The sequence below is a fragment of the Macaca fascicularis genome, chromosome 9, assembly GCF_037993035.2.
Source record: "Macaca fascicularis isolate 582-1 chromosome 9, T2T-MFA8v1.1".
NCBI lineage: Eukaryota > Metazoa > Chordata > Mammalia > Primates > Cercopithecidae > Macaca > Macaca fascicularis.
This window is the reverse complement of record NC_088383.1, coordinates 140,732,417-140,747,119: the sequence shown is the minus strand read 5'-3', so window position 1 is coordinate 140,747,119 and position 14,703 is coordinate 140,732,417. Positions and strand designations below refer to the sequence as shown.

Below are 14,703 nucleotides of genomic sequence, written 5' to 3'. Positions count from 1 at the left end.
AATAATATTACCAGAGTAAGTTTTTATACAAATAGATTTTACTGTGAGGCTCTGATGATGGTCTTTAAGGGAGAAGTTGTAGAGGAGGTGGGACTGAGCTCATTTACTTATGTATCATGTGTCATTTACATATGCGCAGGTCATTACATATGCACAGATCATTACATAGGTTTAGCTCCTATGCAAAGCTGAGCCCCCTCAGGGTATGAAGCAGTAGGGAACTACTGATGGGTGCTCACCTCAGCCTTACCTTGTGTGGGGTACTGTCCTTGGCCAAAGGTCTCCTCTGCTTGTTCCCTCTCCAGTGAGACTGGAGTGGCTGACCCTGGGCTCTGAAGCAGGATTAATCTGGAAGGGACACAGGAATCACTCAATAAGTGCATGTAAAATAGAATTGACTTCAAAAATGAAATTAAACCAGTCCAATCCCAGGACTGGGGTGAGTTTTCAGTGATGATCAAGGGTGGTCAAGAGTAGTTAAGGGTGGTCAATAATAGTCAAGGTTGTTCAAGGATGGTCCAGAGGGGTCAAGAGTAGTCAAGGGTGGTCAAGGGTAGTTAAGGGCAGTCAAGGATTGTCAATGATGGTCAAGGGTGGTCAATAATAATCAAGGGTGTTCAAAGGTGGTCTGGAGTGCTCAAGGGCAGTTAAGGGTGGTCAAGAGTGGTCAATGATAGTCAATGGTGGTCAATAATGGTCAAAGGCATTCAAGAGTGGTCTAGAGTGGTCAAGGGTAGTCAAGGGTGGTCAAGATTGGTCATGGGGACAGGGGCCAGTTAGCAGGAAGGGGTCCTCCGAGCTGCTGTGCAGTGCTGCAGAGGGAGGTGTCCTCCAGAGAGTCCCCTCCTATCACCAGGAGTCACCCAGCAGGGCTGGCGGTCCCCAGTAGGCAGTGGGGACCTGGAGGATCCCTGTATATGTGAACAGATGCAGAATTGGTCTATCACAATGATTTTCTTAAAGAAGAGCCAAATACAGTTTGTTTTTTTAAAAAAGATTTTGATATCAGACATTGCCTTTTGTGATCTCTAGCCTTGGATATCTATCTTGTTTATTATATTTACCAAAAAGTCAGAAGCACACTAAAGTTAGGATGGAGTGCAGATGGATTTGGGGTGCCCTCTATGACTTGAGTCAGAAGAGCTGAGGCTGCCCCCCAGGGAGCTCGCCCAAGCTACAGGAGAATTCCAAAGGTAATCTAACCCTTGACAGTCAAAAGAGCTAGGAATGCATTTGTGTTGATTTTTTTATTTGGTCACAAGCATGAGGCCTTTTGAGGGAGGAAGACAGTGGCAGAGCAGAGCTAGGGGCAAGAGGGAACGCCTGTAATTTCCGAGTGACCTTGTTTCTGCCATGTGAAGTGCTGGGCACGAGTTCCATCAGAGGCCTAAGGCGTGGATCTGAATGAAATCAGATGATTGAAATGACTAATTTTCAGATGGGCACTTTGTAATGCTGGAGTGTGAACCTTTAAAAAGACAAGATATTATTGATGGATGGATCCGATGGGACCTGAAACAAAACAAGGAGTTTATTATGACAAGGTGAATAGTAGTGTGCTGGGAAATACACGTATATAGTTCCGTATAAATAACATTGTGTTTGGGGAAGGGCTTGCCCCCCGTGTGTGTAGGGGCTGCACAGCTGCCTTGATCATTGAGATAAAGACAAGGACTTGGATATTTGTCAGGAGGGGTAGGAGTAAGTGGAAATTGTCTAAATCACATTCCTTCACTAGTGACTCTGAGTGCCATGAGCTAGGAGCATATTAGAGCCTGACGGAGTAGGTCGAAGGTTAGATGAGAGCTGGACAGAAGCAGCGTTTCCAGGCCTGCAGCCTTTTATCTATGACGTTCTAATAGTCATGGCCTATTCTAATAGTCTAATAATAATGATGAAACACATGAGAAATAAGCACCTTACATGCTCACAAGCACTGTCGTAAGGGTTTCACATATATGAGTTACAGTCACGTGCCACATCAAGGCGCTTCTGTCCCTCGGATAGCATGTACGGTGGGGCTCCCATGAGGCCCCAGTGCAGCTGAACTGTTCCTATGGCCTGGTGACACGGGGTTGCTCCTGACCCTGTGTAGTCTAAACTAATGTGTGTGTTTGTGTCTTTGTTTTTAGCAAAAAGTTGAAAAAGTTAAAAAAAATTGAAAGCAGAAGAAAGCTTATAGAATAAGGATATAAAGAAGGAATATTTTTGTACGGCTGTACAATGTGTGTTTTCAGCTAAGTGTAATTACAAAGGAGTGAAAAAGCTTAAAACGATGAAAAGTTTATACATCAAGAAGTTACAGTAAGCTAAGGTTAATTTATTATTGAGAAAGAAAAAGACTTTAACATAAATTTAGCGGTGCCTAAATGCACAGTGTTTATAAAGCCTGCAGCGGTATACAGGAATGTCCTAGGCCTTCCGCATTCACGCACCACACACTCACTGATTCACCCAGATCGGCTTCCAGTCCTGTGGGCTTTGTTCATGGTAAGTACCCTATACAGGTCTGACATTTTACTTTTCTTTTTGTTTTTTTTTTTAGAGATACAGTCTGGCTCAGTCGCCCAGGCTGGAGTGCAGTGGTACAATCTTGGCTCACTGCAACCTCCACCTCCTGGACTCAAGCGGTTCTCCTGCCTCAGCCTTCTGAGTGGCTGGGACTACAAGCATGTGTCATCATACCCAGCTAATTTTTGTATTTTTAGTAGAGGCGGGGTTTCACCATGTTCAGGCTGGTCTCGAACTTCTGATCTCAGGTGATCCACTCACTTGGGCCTCCCATAGTGCTGGGATTACAGGCGTGAGCCACCACACCCGAGGTATGCCCTTTTAAAAAATTTTTTTAACCTTATTTTAACTGTCCCTTTTCTATGTTTAGATAGAAACACGCAAACAGCACTGTGTTACAACTGCCTGCAGTACTCAGCGCGGTCCTCTGCTGGACAGGTTTGTTGCTGTTTTAGGAGCCGTGGGCCGCGTCGTGCAGTTGTGCAGGCTGCTGTGCCGTGGGCCGTGTCATGCAGGCTTGTGTGCCAGGGACTGCGTCATGCAGGCTTGTGTGCCAGGGACTGCGTCGTGCAGGCTTGTGTGCCATGGACTGCGTCGTGCGGGCTGCTGTGCCGTGGGCCATGCTGTCCAGGTGTGCACAGGTACACTCTGCATTGTTCGCACAGTGATGAGGTCACCCAAGGGTGCATTTCTTGGAACGTATCCTCATCATTAAGTGACTCATGACTGCTCTCTCATTCTCCCCTCAGCCGTATGGGGTGCGACAGTTTGGTTTAATATGTGAAGAAACTGAGGTACAGACGGGGTAAGTAACGGGTCCAAGGTCGCTCAGCTGTGAGAGGCAGAGCAGGGATGGGAAATGGCTTCTTCATCGTGACCCTGCTAGCCGCTGACCAGAGGAGGGCCCTACCTGCCACCAGGAAGGGTCAAGCCTACCTGAAGGAGGTTACAAGAGGTAAAAGGGATGTTGCAAAGTCGATCTTTTTGTGTTGCTGCTTTTATCATAACTTAGGTTAGAATTCTTACCTGACGCTGTGAGGCTTGCCTATCAATCCTTCTTCCCACAGCAGGGATGGTAACCGACTTGAGCACGAGGCAATTCCTCATTCATTGGTCTTGGTAGCCCAGAATCTGGTGCAGGTCCTGCCAGAGAGAGGTGCTCAATAAATGTTTGATGTGTAGTGGGTTCTGAGGACCACTGGAGAGAAGGCGTGTCTGGGAACCCATCCCTCTAGAGGCTCAGATCAAGGCCATGGCTACTCAGTGTATCTTCCCTGACCACGGCCATGGGTTCCTCCAATTTTATCATTGTTGATTTGGAACTCTGATTCTAGTTCTTAATTTAGCAATGCTTCATTACTGTTCTTACAGTCACTACTTTTCTTGTTGAAGCACATCCTTTGGCGGTTCTCTTGTGAGGGTGTGTGGTAGAACCGTCTTCTTTATGCTCCCTACGCTGTAGTGGGTAGGAGGAAAGTTCCATGGCGACCGTTGCTGCTTTGATGGGGTCTGCAGCCTGTCCAGCTGCTGTCCCATCACTGGCTCTGCTTGGCTCTTTGGTGGCGGAGCTGATGCCGTCTGTCTATGTTCCCTTGACTTCTTTTCTGTGCTCATGCTCTCAAGCTCCTGGCAGGCAGGACCTGCACCTCCCTGCTGGACGGCTGCTGTCAGGTTGCAGGAGCCCACTCTGCAGCACACAGATGGCCACAAAGGCCTGAGAAGGCATGTGCCACAGGGGCAGCCCCAGTTAGGACTGCCCAGAGATGTCACCCACACTGTCTTCAGAACCATGCGATTTGCCCGCATCACACTCCTGCACAGCCTCTGTCCCCTCCTGGACCAGCATTTAATTCTTCCCTCAGGGCCTGCTCCTGTGAAATCCAACCTCAGCCTGCAGCTGTAAAATATTTTGTGTACTCAGTTAACCCTCGGTTTCACTCCTTGTGTTTACCTTTAAATTTATTTATTTATTTATTTATTTTTTTGTTGAGACAGAGTCTTGCTTTGTCGCCTAAATTTATTTTTTATGTAACCTGCTTTCAACTGAGATTTGTATTCCTTCAATTTTTGAAAAATATCGCCACTATCTCTTCATATACTGAGTTTTCGTAATTCTCTTCTTCCGGAACTCCTAGTAGGTGAACACTGGATCATTTCAATCTCTCTTCCAAGTTTCTTTCACAATTCTACTTTTACGGTTTGTCTGTACTATGTTGTGAACGGATTCCTCATCAACATTTTCCAATTCACAAACTCTCCTCTCAACTGTTTCCCATCTGGGATGTATCATAGTGGTTGGATTATTTCTTTATTTCAGGAACTGCATTTTGTAATCTCCGAGATTGTGGTTGGATTTTTTTTTTTTTTTTCACATTTACCTCTTCTTGTTTTATTTCTGCCTGTTCTGTTTCAAAATTCCTCACTGGGCCTCGACTTATTTCTTTGACATTTATTCACCCTTCAGCACTCGCCCTTTGATGCCAGAGCCGGGGTTTGCACAAGACTTCCCCAGGAGTTATTGCCAGCAGCCATTGCCAGCAACTCCCTGTTGGATTCTGCCGACTGGGGGCACTGGGGAGAGCAGGGGCAGCCAGAGAAGTGAGGGGCTCTCTGCCGTCATTCCACAGCAGCTGGGGTGCCGAGCGCTTCCTGTTCATCATGGTACCCACTGCCTTTCATTTACTCTAAAATTCCATCGCTTGTGCGACGCACCAGGCGTTTGTGTGTTCATCACGGTACCCACTGCCTTTCATTTACTCTAAAATTCCATTGCTTGTACGATGCACCAGCCGTTTGTGTGTTCATCACGGTACCCACTGCCTTTCATTTACTCTAAAATTCCATTGCTTGTGCGACGCACCAGCCGTTTGTGTGCTCTTTAGAAAGAAGCAATGCTGCCAATTAAATAAGGTCATGTTGTTTATGGAAATATGTGTCCAGACTTCAGAGATGTTGAAATGTGAAAAGCTATGGCTAAGATAGTGGGATTTTAAAGTGTTTGTCAGACGGTTCTCTAGTATTTATGTTCAGATCGATGGTTTTGTGTGCTGTCTTCTGTCTCTTTTTGAAGAGAGCCTCATCCTGTCCCCGTTTGCTACGTGTGCACTCCTGCCAGCCCCCGGGACGAGTTCCTTTCCTCCTCTTTGTGCTCTGAGGGGGCGGGGCTGCCACGGCCATTCTGAGGAAGAGGATCCTGCTGCCAGAGATGCAGCCTCACTCACTGAGAGTCACATGGGAGGAAAAATGCTTCTGGTTCTCCGCAAGTGTCCTTTTTCTTTTTCCACTTCTTTCTCTACTTGTTTGGATGGTAGATATTAAACGCCTATTCTTAGCAGATGTCCTAGATATTTTAACATATATATAATTCATCTAATTCCGGAGTGCCAATGCTTTCATCCTCCTTTTTGAACAACCGTGGATCTTTCTGTGCTGAAATTCTCCATCATCTATTTCTGAACCTCATGCATCTTTGTCCGGGATTCTTTCCCCACCAACTCCTGCAGAGCAGGCCTTGTTTGTAATGAGTCAATGTTTGTTTCAATGCCATGAGTTCCCGCCGTCTTCACTCTTCTCGCATCATGGACCTTCCATCTGAGGTCCTTCCCTTGTGGCCAAACTGCAGACTTTAGAATTTCCTTTACCCGAGGTCTCTTGGTATGTGGGAGGCTGCAAAACTGTCCATACATTCTCCCCGTACCAAGCTTGCTTCTCCACCCCTTGGGGCTCGCTTGGAAAGGGGATGCCGGCAGATGCGGGTGAGGTGCTTGCCTGTGGCGGTGGAGGGGGACTTGCTCTCCTGCCCGCTTTGGACCCTGGGCCATCTTGTGCATGAGCCTGAGCAGGAGTGTTCAGGTCCCAGGCAGCAGCGGGTGAGGAAGGGGGGCCATCCTGGGTCACCCAGCAGCTGACTGGATGCCGGCTGACCGCAGGTGCAGGGGAGAGCAGAAGTCAGCTCGGCCCCTCCGTCCTCAGCCCAGCAAACGCTCAGGAGCATGACGGTTTACACCATGAAGCTCTGGGGTGGTTTGTGCTGTAGCAAAGCTAATTTTCATGGTGACAAACTTAGTGTTATCTTCCTGAAATATCTTTGTTTCATCTTCATTCTAGAGACTTCTAGCATTGGTGTAGAATTCTAGGTTGAAAACTGTCTCAGAACTTTGAAGATGTTCAACTGTCTTAACTTGCATTTTGCTGTTGAGAAGTCAGCAGTTAATCTGTTTTTCTTTTGTAAGCAACAATCCCTCCCCCGCTGCCCCCCAGCCATTTCTAGATGCTTTTAAGATTGTATTCATTGTCTTTGACGTTTTTTAGTTTCACAGTGATGCATTTTGGTGTGGATTTTGTAATATTCATCCTGCTTGAAAGTTGAGGGGGTGGATTTTAGGATCGCGGTTTGGTGTCTTTTTATGTTTTTTTGAGCATTATTAGCTGTTATCTCTTTAAATATTGCCTCCTCATTTTTCTCTCTACTCCCTTTTGAAATTCAAATAGATTAATGTCAGACCTAATTCATCTTATCTTCCACGTCTTAATGTTTTCCGTCACTTTCATGTTTCCCATCTCTTTGTCTCTGGACTGTATCCCTGATAACATCTGACACATCTTACCAAGTTTCTCTCAAACTCCAGCTAGTCTGCTGCTATTTCACTCATATCTTACCAGAAGTTTTGTTATTTTTTGAATATCTTGTTTCTTACTAATACATTTAATCTTCCTTTTGAAACTTCCTTCCAATTTTTAAAACATGTTAAAATGTTAGTATTATATTAATGCTATGTGTCTGGTGTTTCCGATATCTACGGTCTCACTGAGTCTGTGTTTGCTCTTCTGTTTTTCCCACTCACTCACACTCATGGCACCTTTGTTCCTTGTGTATGTTGCGTGGGGAACTCATCTTCCTTTGAACTGGGAGTTCTTTGAGACCTGGGTTGAAGTTGAGAGGACTTTTTCTCCGTTTCTCCCTCCCCTCCCCTCCCCCCTACTCACCTCCCCTCCCCTCCCCTCCCCTCTGCTCTCCTCCCCTCCTTCCCCTCCCCTCCCCTCTGCTCCCCTCCCCTCCCTCCCCTCCCCTCCCCTCCCCTCTACTCACCTCCACTCCCCTCCCCTCCTCTCCCCTCCCCTCCCCTCCTCTCCCTCCCCTCCCCTCCTCTCCCTCCCCTCCCTTCCTCTCCCTCCCCTCCCCTCTACTCACCTCCACTCCCCTCCCCTCCCCTCTGCTCCCCTCCCCTCCTCTCCCTCCCCTCCCCTCCTTCCCCTCCCCTTCCCTCCCATCTCCTTCCCTTCCCTCCCATCCCCTTCCGTCCCCTCCCCTCCTCTCCCCTCCCCTCCCCTCCCCTTCCCTCCCCTCCCCTTCCCTTCCCTCCCCTCCCCTTTTCTCCCTTTCCCTTCCCTCCCCTTCCCTCCCCTCCCCTTTTCTCCCCTTCTCTTCCCTTCCTCCTTCTTTTCTGTTCTTCTTATTCCTCTTCCTCCTTCTTCTTTCTTTCAACGTTTGAGGTTACTTGGGCCATCGATATCTGGAACTAAAGTTTACCCTGAGGTTTGCAGGGTCACACAGGTAGCCTCACTGATCACAAACCTGTTTGAGGACCCATTTGCTGTTACGATGACAAAATGAGATTATTTTTTTCCCTTTACATAATTCCAGGGTTGAGACAGGTAAGTTTTCTTTCTGTCCCCTTCTGAGTGATCGCTTTATTTGTTGTTCACTCTTACACTGGGCATAGCCCGTAGACGGTCCCAGATTCATCCGGGGTCTCCTGTGTTTCCCTGCTCTGGGTCAGCCTCAGGCCACATCTTCTTCTCCCCACGGTGCTCAGGGGCTCTGAGGTGAGGCGCGTCCCTGTGGGGTAAGTGCTGTTGGGTGGGTGCACCCCCAGGTTCTGTTTTCAGCTCCCTTTCAGGGCCTGTCCCGTCATTGCCACTGTGCCAGCCCAGCCATGGATTTGAAATCAGTTCAAAATAGTTCACTCGACTTTTCTCTGTTTTGGTGGCGGTGCCAGGATGCTGCTGCAGGATAAGCTGTTCTCAGGGTCTCAGCATCAGGTTTCCCCTCAGCTGCAGTCTTATTGTTTGCAGGCTCATTGTCAGTGGGAGGAGTTCTGCTCTGTTTTGTTTTGTGGTTAGTCTGTTTCTCTTTCTTGCCTTCCCTCCATTCCTGCCGCACTTCTTTCTAGCAGCTTTGCGGTTGTCTGGTGCCTAAGTGCCCTGTCTCACGACGGTGGTTGGGCTTCTATCCCACTGGGGCACGAGGGGTCTCCCAGATGGAGCCATGGTTGGCAGGGGGTTGACTCACCGCTGACCCCGAGGTTCAGGGCCTCCTACCTACCCTGGCTTGTGGGTTCAGGGTGCTGAAGCTCTGATAGGGGTCAGGGAGCTTTACTGAGGGCGGGGGCAGGAGCCCTTCGTGCCTGGCTGGGGGTCTTCCACCCTGTATGGGTAGTTTCAGTCTCTCCACCGTTCGGGAGCAACCCACTGGCCCTGCTGCCCGTTACCAAACCCGAGGTCCACAGGCTGGGGTCTTTGGCCACCCACAGTGCTGTGCTTGTCATTTGCAGACAGCAGGCTACATCCTTCATGGCTTTTTTCAGTGCCTGCCACGCGTCTGGAGCAGAAAAGAAAATGAAGTGTGAGTGCCCTGCGCCCTCCTGACCACAAGTTTCAGATGTGGCTTCGAAGCCTGTACTCTGGTAGCGATTATTTTGTGGACAGAATAATCTCCCAATTAAAAAGTGATAAGTTTTCTTTACGCATGCTCATTCCTTCCTGAAGAGACCAACGCGAGCTTGCCGTGTTTGTGCAGGTCCTGGTTGTCTCACCCGAGAGCTGTGATCACCAGCCAGCACGTGGCTCCCCTGAGCCTTTATCCTCATCGGCACCACTCGGCAAATTCATCTCGTGGGTGACTGTTTCCCAAGCATCTCTACATGCCAGGCCCCGACATGCAGGCAGGAGAATGCCCCACAGATGTTCCCACTGAATGCCCCAGGGCCTGGGGGTGTGAGGGTTACATGACCAAGGAGAGTTACGGCTGCTCACTGCTGACCTGCGTGTGGGGAGAGCCTCCTGGTTACCCAGGGAAGCTGATGTCTTCACGAACCCATGAACATGGAAGGGCGAGGCAGGAGAGGAGGCCAGAGCCAGTGGAGGCCAGAGTGGTGCTGCAGCGCCAGCTCTGAGACGGCCTAACGGCCACCAGCCAGGGAAGGCAGATGCCCACTGAAAAAGGGCAAGGAAGCGGATGTGTCCTGGAGCCTCGGAAAGGAACACGGCTTTTCCGAGATGCTGATTCGAGTCCAGCGAGACCCAGGCCAGGTGTGGGAGCTCCCGAGCTGTTGGGTGGTAACTGCTGCTGGAGCCTCCCGGTTTGTGAGGATTTGTCACAGCAGCTGTAAGGCGTGAATATAGCCATATACAGTGAAGGGCTTGCGAAGTGATTCCCCGTCAGGGCAGAGGGCGTCTAACACCTGATGTCCTGACCAGGCTAAGGGCCTTGGGCTTCTTCCCGCAGCCTCCGGTCTCCGGGTCCCACCACCAGCCACGGAGCGACTTCCAAGGGGAGCGCAGATGCCTGGTCCCAGCCAGACGGTAATTGACAGGCAGCTGCAGGGACCTCTTCTGATTCATTCACGTCGAAAAATACCCTGGATGTATTTTTTTGGTGCCGTGCGGGGTGGGGAGACTTTGCGGCCGTGGTTTTCCATGGATTTTTCAGGGAGGATGTTCTGCAGCCGCTTACTTCGAATGCTTTTGACAGGGCAGCTGCCGTTCACAGCCCCGTGGTCTCAACACTGATGACTTAGGATTTCACCGAGAGCAGGGAGCACTTGTCCCTCTTCAGGAGAGGGATGTGGACTTAAAGATGGTCCTGCAGGTCAGCACAGGGCGGGCCGGCTGCTGAGGGAAGCTGGGCATGTCCCAGTTAAGCAGAGAGGGTTAGCGCTGGCTGCCGGGCTCCTGCAGTCCGGCCCCCTCTTTCCTGGATGGGAGTCTCCAGGGCTGGGGGAGGGTGGGTGCTTGCAAAGCCACCTGTGCACTGGAGACGACCCTGGCGTGGGGGCTCTGGGCCACGGCTCCTCTGAAGCCTCTTCCCGTGAAATGGCAGCAGTGCCCCAGCCTTGTTTCTTTTGTTTTGTTGCCTCGTGATTTATTTTCATGCCCCAGCAGGCAAGCCGAGGCCTCATTCTTTCCACACGTCCCTCTCAGCTTTCCGGGGCCAAGGCTGGGCCTAGGAAGCAGCATGTCCCTTTTGCTCGAGGAGGGGCAGGCGCCGGCCACTCTGCTCATGTGTTCAGTCCCAGGGAGAATCTCTTCTGCTCTGCAGGGTCCTGGGAGGCTGGCTGGGTGGAGCTTGTTGGGCACACAGCCCTGGGGCTGTTGTGGAGCTGACAGCCTTCCTGGGTGGAAAGACTGGCTCCCTGGAGCGAGGGGAGGAAGTCAAGGGGCTGACCAGGGCTTGGGTCCCTGACCATTGGCCTATGTGGGGAGGGAGCTCCCCCTTAGCTCCCTCATGGGCTCAGCTGGCCCCAGCAGGCTGGTTTCTCATGACTCTCGTGTCAACCACTTGTCCTCCAAAGTCTTACACACATACACACACATGTGCATTCACACACACGCACATGCATACACACATGCACACACGCAGACTTGCACACACATGCACACGTGTATGCACGTACGTGCACATACACACACATGCACACACGCAGACACAAACACACATGCACATGCACACACAGGCGCACACATAAACGCACATGCACACACAGGCACACACGCAGACACAAAGACACTTGTACATGCAGACAGGTGCACACACACACGCACACACATGCACACATACGCAATGCACACACGTGCACACATGCAGACATACACACATACACATGCATGCACACATGCACACACACATGCATATGTGCACATGTGCACACACACATATACACATGCACACAGCACACTTATGCCCATACACCCTCACACAGTCTCACAGTCACACACATGCACTCATGTTCATGCCCAGGGTCCGGAGCTGTTCCCTGGGAAGCCTTTCCCGCTCTCTATAGGATTGTGATGGGGATGCAGGCACAGCTGATGACGTCTCACACCCTCCTCAGTGGAGCTCCCAGGCTGGGGGGGTTCCCAGGGGCTCTTCCTTTGCTCCAGGTTCCAGTGAGTGCTTGTGTGGAGCTGCTGCTCTGTGTGCCTGAGCTACGGATATCCAGTGGAGTCTGTGACATTGCCGCTCCTTCTCACCCTGAGTGCCTGCAAGCACCAATCAGCCGTGTTATTGAAGTCCGGGCATTCAGGGCTGTGCAGTTCCCCGAAAAGCACATGAGGCAGAGTAGAGAAGGCCTCGGTGTCCTACGGGTTTAGAACTTTTAGCTTTTTAATATATTGTTGCGAAAAATGGCAGCCCTGCTGCAGCCCCTGTGGGAAGTCAGGGCTGAGCAGGCCTGTGGGGTGAAGCCGGCAGCCCCTCTTTGGCCTCCGGGGTCGGGGGAGCAGAATGCGAAGCTGAGCATTCCTGAGGATCTGTTCTGGACACCTGCAGAAAGCCCTGGAAGCCCAACCCATGGCCACACATCCTTCAGGAGCCGTCCCGCCGCACCGGGTGGCTGGAGAGACCCTGTGTCCGCCGCTCCCCCTGCCACAGGCCACACAGACCCTGCTGCACCGGGTGGCTGGAGAATGAGACCCTGTGTCCACAGCCTGAGGCTGCCCCCGCCGCAGGGCACACAGACCCGTGATCCGGGCAGCCCATCCTGTATGTATCCATATGTGTGTGTGCTGTGTGTGAGTGTTATAAGTGTGTGTCTGTGTGTGTTGTGTTGTCTGTGTGTATGTTGTGTGTTGTGTGTTGCGTGTGTGTGTGTGTGTGTATAGGTCTTTATGCTGCTTGCATCTTGAAGGCCCCTCTTGACTCCCGGCCTGCCTGAGCTGGGATCTGGTGACGTCGCTGCCTCTTTTCTGGGCTGGGCCTTCTTTTCTGTCAGGGCTGTCAGTGGTAGCTTCTTCCAGGCAGTCCTCTGTGGTGCCCAGGTGGGGTCAGGCACCCCTCCTTCAAGCCTCCTGGTACCTCACCTCTGTCCACCGTGGCCCTGCAGAGGAGCCGCACCCTGCCCCACTGGCGCTGCCGCCTCTGCCTGCCTCTTGCCCTGAGCGAGCACCTTCCGCCTTAGCACCTGCTCAGGGCGCGCGGATGAAAGACGAGCGATGGGCGAAAACGTGCAGGAAACGCACTCCCATCGCCGCGGAGGCGTCTTCCCGCAGGCTGGTGAAGCTGCTTCTCTGTCTTGCAGTTTGTAAACTGCTGTTCATTGACGTTTGTCTGTCCTGTAAGATCGATTTAAAAGCTTCATCTAAATTCACATTCATACTTCATGCCTCAGAATAGGGACGTCTTTTTGTTTCTGACTGTTAGGAACCAACATGGTATTGGAAAAGGCAAGAGCTTTGGTCACGTTCCCTATGCTTAATTCTCACTGGTTTTAATGTGTCTCTCAAACATCTGGTCCCATGTCCTGGGTTTTAAGTTAAGGGAATAACAAAATCACTGCAGGCAGCCTCCTGTGCTCCTGTCCTCCCATGCCCCCTGAGCTCCCAACCTCCTGGGCTCCTGTCCTCCCACACTCCCATCCTCCCGTGCTTCTGTCCTGCAGTGCTCCCATCTTCATGTGCTCCCATCCTCCTGTGCTCCCATTCCCCCATGCTCCTGTCCTCCCGTGCTCCCATTCTCCCATGCTCCCTGTGTTCCTATCCTCCTGTCTTCCTGTGCTCCCATCCTCCCATGCTCTTGTCCTCTCATGCTCCTGTCCTCCCATTTGGCATCCTCCCATGCCCCCTGTGTTCCTGTCCTCCCAAACTCCCGTCCTCCCATCCTCCCATGCTCCCATCGTCCCATCCCCCCTGTGCTCCTGTCCTCCTGGGCTCCTGTCCTCCCATGCTTCCACCCTCCCATGCTCCCATCCTCCCATGTCCCTTGTGCTCCCATCCCCCTAGATTCCTGTCCTCCCATGCTCCCACCCTCCCGTGCTCCCATCCTCCCGTGCCCCCTGTGCTCCCATCCCCCGGGCTCCTGTCCTCCCGTACTCCCATCCTCCTGTGCTCCCGTCCTCCCATGTCCCCTGTGCTCCCATCCCCCCGGGCTCCTGTCCTCCTGTGTTCCCATCCTCCCATGCTCCCATCATCCTGTGTTCCCATCCTCCTGTGCTCCCATCCTCCGGTGCTCCCATCCTCCCGTGCTCCCATCCTCCCGTGCTCCTGTCCTCCCGTGCTCCCTGTGCTCCCATCCCCCGGGCTTCTGTCCTCCTGTGCTCCCATCCTCCTGTGCCCCGTGCTCCCGTCCTCCTGTTCCCCCTGTACTCCCGTCCCTCTGGGCTCTTGTCCTCCTGTGCTCCCATCCTCCCATGCTCCCATCCTCCTGTGCTCCCATCCTCCTGTGCTCCCATCCTCCTGTGCTCCCATCCTCCCATGCTCCTGCCCTCACGTGCCCCTGTGCTACCATCCCCCTGGGCTCCTGTCCTCCTGTGTTCCCGTCCTCCCATGTTCCCATCCTCCCATGCTCCTGTCCTCCTGTGCTCCCCTTCCCCTGGGCTTCTGTCCTCCTGTGCTCCCATCCTCCTGTGCACCCATCCTCCCATGCTCCCATCCTCCTGTGCCCCCTGTGCTCCCATCCTCCTGTGCCCCCTGTGCTCCCATCCCCCTTGGCTCCTGTCCTCCCATGCTCCCATCCTCCTGTGCCCCCTGTGCTCCCATCCCCCTTGGCTCCTGTCCTCCCATGCTCCCATCCTCCTGTGCCCCCTGTGCTCCCGTCCCCCCGGGCTCCTGTCCTCCCGTGCCTCCCATCCTGCTATTACCCCAAAAATGGGTCTTCCAGGGAGACGGAAGGTGAAGTGTGTGTCACGAGGCTTGATGAGTTAAATACAGATGTTTACTTCAAATTTTAATGAAAGGGTGGCGGTCTGAGGAGTGGTCTCCACAGGGAAAAGCATTCCTGCTCTGCATTCGGGCAGGCTGGTGCTGAGCCTGAGGTTTCCCGCCTGTCTCTTTCCAGTGGGGGATGCCGCTGGGACGGACCCCAGGCCTCCGCATGAGCTTGGCTATGACGGCATCCTCTCTGGACCGTGCAGAGTCTGTGAGGCTGTGCAGAAGAGGGCCCAGCACAGATCTGGCACCGAAGGGGTGAGAGCTGAG

General features: G+C 52.1%; 1 long non-coding RNA gene across 1 annotated transcript; it reads left to right on the top strand.

The window, feature by feature from the left end:
• The first annotated feature begins 8,152 nt into the window (after window positions 1–8,152).
• On the top strand, window positions 8,153–12,292 carry LOC141407617 (uncharacterized). The gene is made up of 3 exons (XR_012417300.1): window positions 8,153–9,197; window positions 9,311–10,095; window positions 12,062–12,292. It is a non-coding gene; the product is annotated as an uncharacterized lncRNA (long non-coding RNA).
• Window positions 12,293–14,703: the final 2,411 nt, after the last annotated feature.